This window comes from Leucopleurus acutus (genome assembly GCF_964270905.1).
Source record: "Leucopleurus acutus genome assembly, chromosome: 3".
Lineage (NCBI taxonomy): Eukaryota > Metazoa > Chordata > Mammalia > Artiodactyla > Delphinidae > Leucopleurus > Leucopleurus acutus.
In genome coordinates this window covers 15,462,768-15,470,077 of record NC_139145.1, presented here as the reverse complement: position 1 = coordinate 15,470,077, position 7,310 = coordinate 15,462,768, and the positions used below count along the sequence as shown (strand labels likewise).

The following is a 7,310-nucleotide window of genomic DNA, read 5'->3' as shown; positions in this document are numbered from 1 at the left end:
CAACAATAAGAAAGTGACAGTCACAAAACACACACCTTTCACAGGCTCCTAGAGGGAACGTATGAGCCAGAATAAATGGAACCCTGTCCAAGGCAGGTGTGGAAATGCAGGCTCACAATTGGGCAAAGTCTTTAACTTCAGTGAGCCTTGGCCACCTCTGGGAAACGACCTCACAATGTCTCTCTGGGGCTTGGGAAGCTGGTACACTGCCATGCACATCTCAGAAACTGTTAACATTATTAAATGATGCCTTTATACTCTCTATCCTCACCCTATCCTTCCACAGCCAGTGAGTTAGGTCTTTTCACTGCAACAAATATTTTATCAACTCCAAGGGGGAAATGGGGCACCCAATGTGGTGGAAAGGTCCACCTCACCTGTTCCTCATTGGACTGAGGGCTTGGTCTCATGGATGGAAGTCCAGATGGCCAAGGGCAGGCACCTTGGGCAAGGCTCCATCCTGCATCATTCCTTGAGAGTGGGCGGCAAGGTGGCAGTGCTGACCATCTGGGGCGCTGGGGGCAGCTTGGCAGTCCTGGTGACTAAGACACCCTCTAGTAGGGAAGGAAGGGAATGGGAGTGCCGGGATGCTGCATCACAGGTCTAGCGATATAACCACTCCTCAAAGCAAGTGTGAAGACCAGCAGGACTTCTGGGTCCTCAGTCATTTGCTTGACATCTACACAGCCATGTGCACAGGCTGGCTGGCTCTCACCCTCCTGTCTGTGCTGAGCCTGGGTACCCAGGCCTTCAACAGCTGGCTTGTCAAGTGCTTTGAGGACCCCCAGTATGAAGAGATGCTGTGGCTGGCCCAAGACAGGCTGGGGCAGACAGCAGAAAGGAAACAGATAGTGGTGACTGGGCAGGCATGGCAGGGCTCACCGCTGCCAAGACCCTGCAGGACGCTGGCCACCAGGTACATGACAGGGTGTGGGAGGGTCCTGCATGGGGAACCTGGGAGAGAGGGAAGTGGACAGCCTCAGAGAGCTGGGGCAGGGGACTGGGTCTAGGGCTCTAGGTGGGGGTAGAAGGGCTAGGAGAACTGGGTGGTCTGACTGTATAACAAAGGGAGACCTGGGGAAGAGGCAGGAGGGATGTGGGAGCTAGGTCTGCTAGGAGGGGATGTGTCCAGCCTCACTGAGGTCAGGAAAGTGCTGTCTTTCTAGGTGACTGTCCTGGAGGCCTCAGGGCATGTGTGGGTGGCAGAATAGAGACCCACAGAATGCCTGGAGCACAATGGTATGTGGAGCTGGGAGCCATGAGGATTCCCGCCAACCACAGGTACGGTCGGGGAAAGTGGGAGTGGGTAGGGAAGGCTGGGGTGTGGGCAGTTGTCTCATTTGTACTCTCGGGATTTTAGTTTATGGAGGTGATGAGTAGCCACGGAGAGGTTAATGCCACTGTAAGAATTTATTACTTACATTTCCAGAGAGAAGGAGACAAACCACACCACACAGGGCCCTGGGGATACATTGGGATGGTCAGGAGGCAGAAGACAGGAGCAAAGAGAAGGCACAGACCGTGGCCTTTATTGGAGTTTCTGAGGGAAAGGCAACGTGGGACGGAGTAAACAGCTTAGGTTTGGCTGGTTTGAATAATTACAGTGGGCCCTGGGCTGTAGGAGTGGTCTCTAGTTGCCTGGTACCTGGCCCTGGGTGAGTTAGGGCAGGGGAGATATTTACTTGGTGTGTGGGTGGGAACATGGCCTTGGATCAGCCAGTCTGCTCTCTGAAAGGAGAGCTCTAGGCAAGCTGACGTGCAGGAGAGATGTGGTTCGGCCCTGTGATCCATGAGTATCAAATAGACAGAATCTAAGTAGACACAAAACACACAGTTAGAACACACAATTAGAACAGCAGTCAACACCAAGGCCAAGACAAAGAGCAATGAGTGGCCGTCTTCTCCTGGAAGTCAGCAGGCCTGGGTCTGCCCCAACTCACAGCCTCAATGTTTTAATGTATATACTGTGCATAATGGCACCTGCCCTGCCTGCTTAGAAGCCAATGTGGAGGATCCCCAAAGATAATTAGGATGGGAGAGCACGTTGAAAAGTCAAAAGTGGCCTGCTAGGTTTGCTAACAATGGGAATAATGAGTGTCCATCGAGGAGGGTGTGGTGTCTGGTGGGAACCCTGGGACCAGAAACTAGCATCAGGTGACCTCATGGAGGGTCATCCTGAAGGGGGGCCCTGCTCCATGGAGAATGCAGGGTGGTGGAGGATGCTTGCTGGAGGCTTGGGAAGGATGCACATGGCCTCCAGGGAAGATAAGCCCAGAGGACCCTGACACTGCTCTTCATGCAACCTCCTGGACCTTGAGGCCAGAGGTCTCAGACAAAATGAGAGAGATCGTGGCCAGAACGGAGGACAAGCCTGGTGTGATGTGGCCACAAGAATGGTGGCCCTGTTCCTTCGTGGCCCTGCCACCATTAGTGTAGTGACAAGGGGGTCTGTAGTTCTGTCTTTGGATAGAGGCCAGTAGCCCCAATAAATCTGTGGGGAGCAAAGAGCAGAGCCCCTGGAGCAGGGACGGCTGGCAGCTTCCTTGTCCCTGCTGAGCTGTCTCTGATTCGCACCACAGGCTCTCTCATGAGCTCATCAGGAAGTTTGGGCTAAAGCTCAGTAAGTTCCGCACCTCCAACAACCAGAGCTGGGTGCTGGTCAACGGGGTGCACAGCGCGTGGGGGAGGTACAGGCCTACCCGCGTCCGCTGGGCTATCAGGTCAGGGCAAATGAGGAGTGGAAGACGGCAGAACAGCTCTTCCTAGAATCACTGCCGGGGAGTGTGAACATACCAAACTCTCGGACCCCGCCCAGCCTCACTCTGCCACGGTGGCGCCAGGTTTCCCGCTTTGTCTGTACTATTCACAGTGGCCTCATAGGCCTACAGAAATGTGTCCAACACCAACAAGGAGGTAGACTTCCCACCTCTGTAACTCCCAGGTTGGTGGGGGAGCTCTGGCCCCTAACTTTACAGCCCCGTAATCTGTCCAATAGTTAAGTGTCCACCTTCGGGACATTCAGACTAGTTGTGGGACAAAGTCCTTGAACCCAGGAGAGAACATATATAAACCAACCTTTGACGTACACACAAGTAGAAGCATGAGTGAGGGAGTGGGAACATCGGGGGCTGGACCAGGCTGAGGTGAGTGCCCGTGTGGGGTGGGGTTTGGTTCTCACTGAATGCCCCTCCTTCCTCCATGCCCAGGTGGTGGAGGAGCTGAAAAGCAGTAGCTGCAGCCAGGTGCTGGAGAAGTACGACTCCTTCTCCACCAAGGTCAGTCCTGGGACCCACTTCCCGCTGCCCACAGCCCACCCTGTCACAATCTATGGAAACCACGGCAGGACCACCCACCCTCTTTCCAGCTTGTAGCAGGAGAAACATGTTAACCCTTGACCCACCCTCCCCAGCAGGCAGCCAGAGGGAGCCTGTGCACAGACCCTGCCCCTGGGCATAGTCCCGCCTGTGGCTCGGGGCTGCCCAAGATGGAGAGGGGGTCCTTCCTCACCCACCTACTCCAACATCTTGCTGTTTCATACTCAGCGAAGCACACCCTCAAGGCCTTGGCACTGGCCGTTCCCTCTGCCTGGAATGCTCTTCCTGCAGATATCACATGGCTTGCCCCTCAACCTTCTTCAGGTCATGGCTCAAGTGTCCACTTTGAACTGAGGTTCCTCCCATCTGGCACCCTCCCATCTTCCTTTCTCTGCAATATTTTCCACCCTAATGCTTATCACACTGTAGTGAATATTTTACTTGTTTAATTTGTTTATGGTCTGCTTCCCCTGCTAGAATGTAAGCTCCTGGAGGACAATGGTGGTGGGAGGGAGGGGAAGGAAGGGGGGAAGGGAAACAGGGGTGGGAGGGAAGTAAAAAGGGAGGAGAGGTACAGGGCTTGGAGAATAAGACAAGCTAGAGAAGATTCTCAGTTGCCCACCCCTACCCCCCACCTTCCACACATCCCATGCACAGAGGTAGGGAACCTACCACCCTCTCTGGGTTCTGGTTGTCTACACTGCAGATCTTGAAGCGTGTCTCCGGGAACTTTGTGATGTTGTTTTTCCTGGGATGGTGGGGCCCTGCCGCCTTGTCTCTGGTTTAAACATGCATGTTTTTTGTTTGTTTGTTTTTGCGGTACGCGGGCCTCTCACTGTTGTGGACTCTCTCGTTGCGGAGCACAGGCTCTGGACGCGCAGGCTCAGCGGCCATGGCTCACGGGCCTAGCCGCTCCGTGGCATGCGGGATCTTCCCGGACCGGGGCACGAACCCGTGTCCCCTGCATCGGCAGGCGGACTCTCAACCACTGCGCCACCAGGGAAGCCCTAAACATGCATGTTTGATAGAGGTTTTTGCCCAGGTTAAGGCGAGACCAGCCATGCCCTGTCATCCTGGCAGTCCCTGTCAGGACTGCCCCCCGAGTGCCCGGCCTCCAGGGCTGCTGCACTGGTGACAAGGGTACCAGATCATCCCTGGACACCCCTCAGCCCTCGGCAAGCTGAACAGTTGGTCACCCTAACAGGTGAAGCCCTCCTGGCCAGTTCTGTTGTGTGAACTCTGGCCTTGCTTGGGAGAAAGGAGCAGGGATGAAGCATAGGGCACAATCCTCAATGGGTACTTCCACAGGGAGAACTTCAGGGTCACTTGCTGGTGGGCTAGCCAGGACCACAGTGTGATGGTGGGGGATAAGGGCAGGGTGAGAAAAATTACTCAGTACCTAGATTCCTCCAGATCAGTGTAAGCAGCCCAACACACTTGCAGTTGACAGGAAGACTGGGCCTCAGTTCCCCCACCTGTAAAACAGGGATGATAAGCTACTTCTTAGGATTCTATGAGGCTCATACAAGTGAAGGGCTCATCAGAGGGTGTGTATGTGGGAAGTAGCACTGAAAGTTAGCTGTTTTCCTGTTATTAGGAAAAAGGAGAGCATTTTGAGACTGCCAGAGCCTAGTACAAGTAGACCCATGGCAGCCCCAAGGGGCCCGGCTGAATGGTCTGGCCTTTCCACTCTGTCCAATTCTGTTTCTGCCTGTCCCTGGATGCAAAGCAAGGGTTCTCATGTTGGCTTCCAGACGATCTGACTCCCCTGCCTTCTCTCCTTGCACGTGGTCGGCTGGTTGCAGGGATACCTGATTAAGGCGGGGAACCTGAGCCGGGGGGCCGTGCAGATGACTGGGGACCTGCCGAATGCAGATGTTGGCTACTACAGGGCCTTCTTGGAGACCCTGCATGCCATCGTCTCCCTCTTCCAGAAGCCCCAGTGGGAAATGGGGTGGAGAAATGGGAAAATGGGCATGGGTTAGCCAATTACTAACCAGGACAGTGGTCGAAAGAAAGTTCAGATAAATCTGGTGGAAAATCCCAAAAGAAATGGGGAAGAGGGGAAAGCAGGGGTTTCCAAACTCCAATGAGTCTCAGAATCAGTAGGGGTCTTGTTAAACACAGAAGGTTGAGCCCCACTCTGAGTCTCTGATTCAGTAGATCTGGGCTAGGACCAGAGAACATGCATTTCTGACATGTTTCAAGGTCTGCTGCTGCTTTCTGTCTTTCTGTCTAGGATCCCCACTTTAAGAACCTCTGGCTAGGAGGCAGTCACATCAGGAAGCTACAGATCTACTTTGCTCTGGGCCTCACCTGCTCTCTGGTTACAGAGATAAAGGTCCTTACAAGGGCTCTCACTGTCTTTCATCCCAGGAAGATGTATCAGGGGTGCTAACTCCAGACCCCAACCACCAAACCCCTGGTGGCTGTCAGGATGGTCTGGGGCCACAAAGATAACATAGACCGGAATTCACTCTCCCTCAGGGTTCTGTGACCCAATTCCTGCCAAAAAAGGCTACAGATATTCGCGAGGGGGCAACAGACCCTGCAAGCCTTCAGTGGCCGAGGGGACTGGCTCAGTTATTTGAGCATCCGGTCTTCTTCTTTTCCCAATAGCATCTTCTCCCTTCCTCCCAGAATTTTTTTCAGGGTAAATCCACTTATATTCAGGCCAGGGACTGTCCTAAAGGGAAAATGGAAGGAAGAGGAGGGTCTTAAGGCAGGCCGAGTGGGGTGACCACTTGAGGAGGAGGGGGGCGGGGTGTGTGTGTGACTGCGAGCCAGGTATGATCCATGTTTCAAGCCTGAGGCTCTGGCAAGGGGCTGTACCTGCCCAGAGGGAATGCATTTTTCTGATTTGTCAGCCCCAAAATGGCACCTATCTCTAGTTCCCCGGAGCTAAGAGCCACCCTACCCAGCAAGCCCTCCTTTTGCCAATGGCTTACCTCCCTAGCACACAGGCTAGAGCAGGTCCATTAGAGGGCTCAGCCTCTGTACAGTCCAAATGGCCCATCCTCTGCCTGGCCTTGTCCATCAGCCTGCTTCCCTGTCTCTCCCTTGCCTGCTCACTCTCAGGTTTGATGAAATCGCTGGGGGCTTTGACCAGCTCCCCCAGGCCCCGCATGCTGCCCTCTTGCCCGGGACAGTCCAGCTCCACTCGCCAGCAGAGGAGGTTGAGTCGTACGGAGACCACATCCACATCACCTACCGAATGCCTGACCCTCTGCAGACCAGGGCACGTCTGACCGCCGATTACCTGATTTTAGCCACCACAGCCAAGGCTGCCTGACTCCTCTGTTTCAGGCCACCTCTTTCCCATGGCAACTAGGACGCACTGCGATCCGTCCACTACAGCAGTGCCACCAAAGTGATCCTGACCTGCATGCAGCATTTCTGGGAGCACAAAGGCATCTTAGGGGGAAAGTCCAGCACCGACCAGCCTTCTCTTCATCTTCTATGCCAACCACATCTTCCCCAACGGCACAGGGGTTCATCCTGGCCTCCTATACCCTGGACGATGACTCCTCTTTCTTCGCTGTCATGGACGTGCCCGGGCAATTGATATTGTCCTGGACGACCTGGCAGTAGTCCATGATCTCCCCAAGGAGGAGGTGTGGGCCCTGTGCCCCTATTCCACGGTCAAGCATTGGAGCCAGGACCCCTACTCCATTGGTGGCTTTGCCTCCTTCACTCCCCACCAATATGTGATCTATGCCCAGGAACTCTGCAAGCCAGAAGGACAGGTCCACTTTGCTGGGGAGTATGCAACCCTGCCCCCCAGCTGGATTGACACAGCAATCAAATCAGGGCTCAGGGCAGCACAGAACATCCAGAGGCTGTGGGCACGGCTTTGACCAAGGACCCCAGAGACCCAAAAGAACCCCACTCCAAAATGGGGCTATAGCTACACCTGAAACACAATACTGTAAATCAACGATACTTCAATTAAAAAAAAAATGGAGCTATAGCCAACTTTACGACACCAGGAATTGG

The 7,310-nt window shown here is 54.3% G+C and overlaps 1 pseudogene across 1 annotated transcript; it reads left to right on the top strand.

Annotated features, from left to right (window-relative positions):
• The first annotated feature begins 689 nt into the window (after positions 1-689).
• Positions 690-7,221, top strand: LOC309958843 (L-amino-acid oxidase-like; annotated as a pseudogene). Its single transcript has 6 exons — positions 690-916; positions 1,167-1,281; positions 2,580-2,783; positions 3,207-3,275; positions 5,120-5,256; positions 6,393-7,221. The product of its transcript is annotated as an L-amino-acid oxidase-like (transcript).
• The last annotated feature ends 89 nt before the right edge of the window (positions 7,222-7,310 follow it).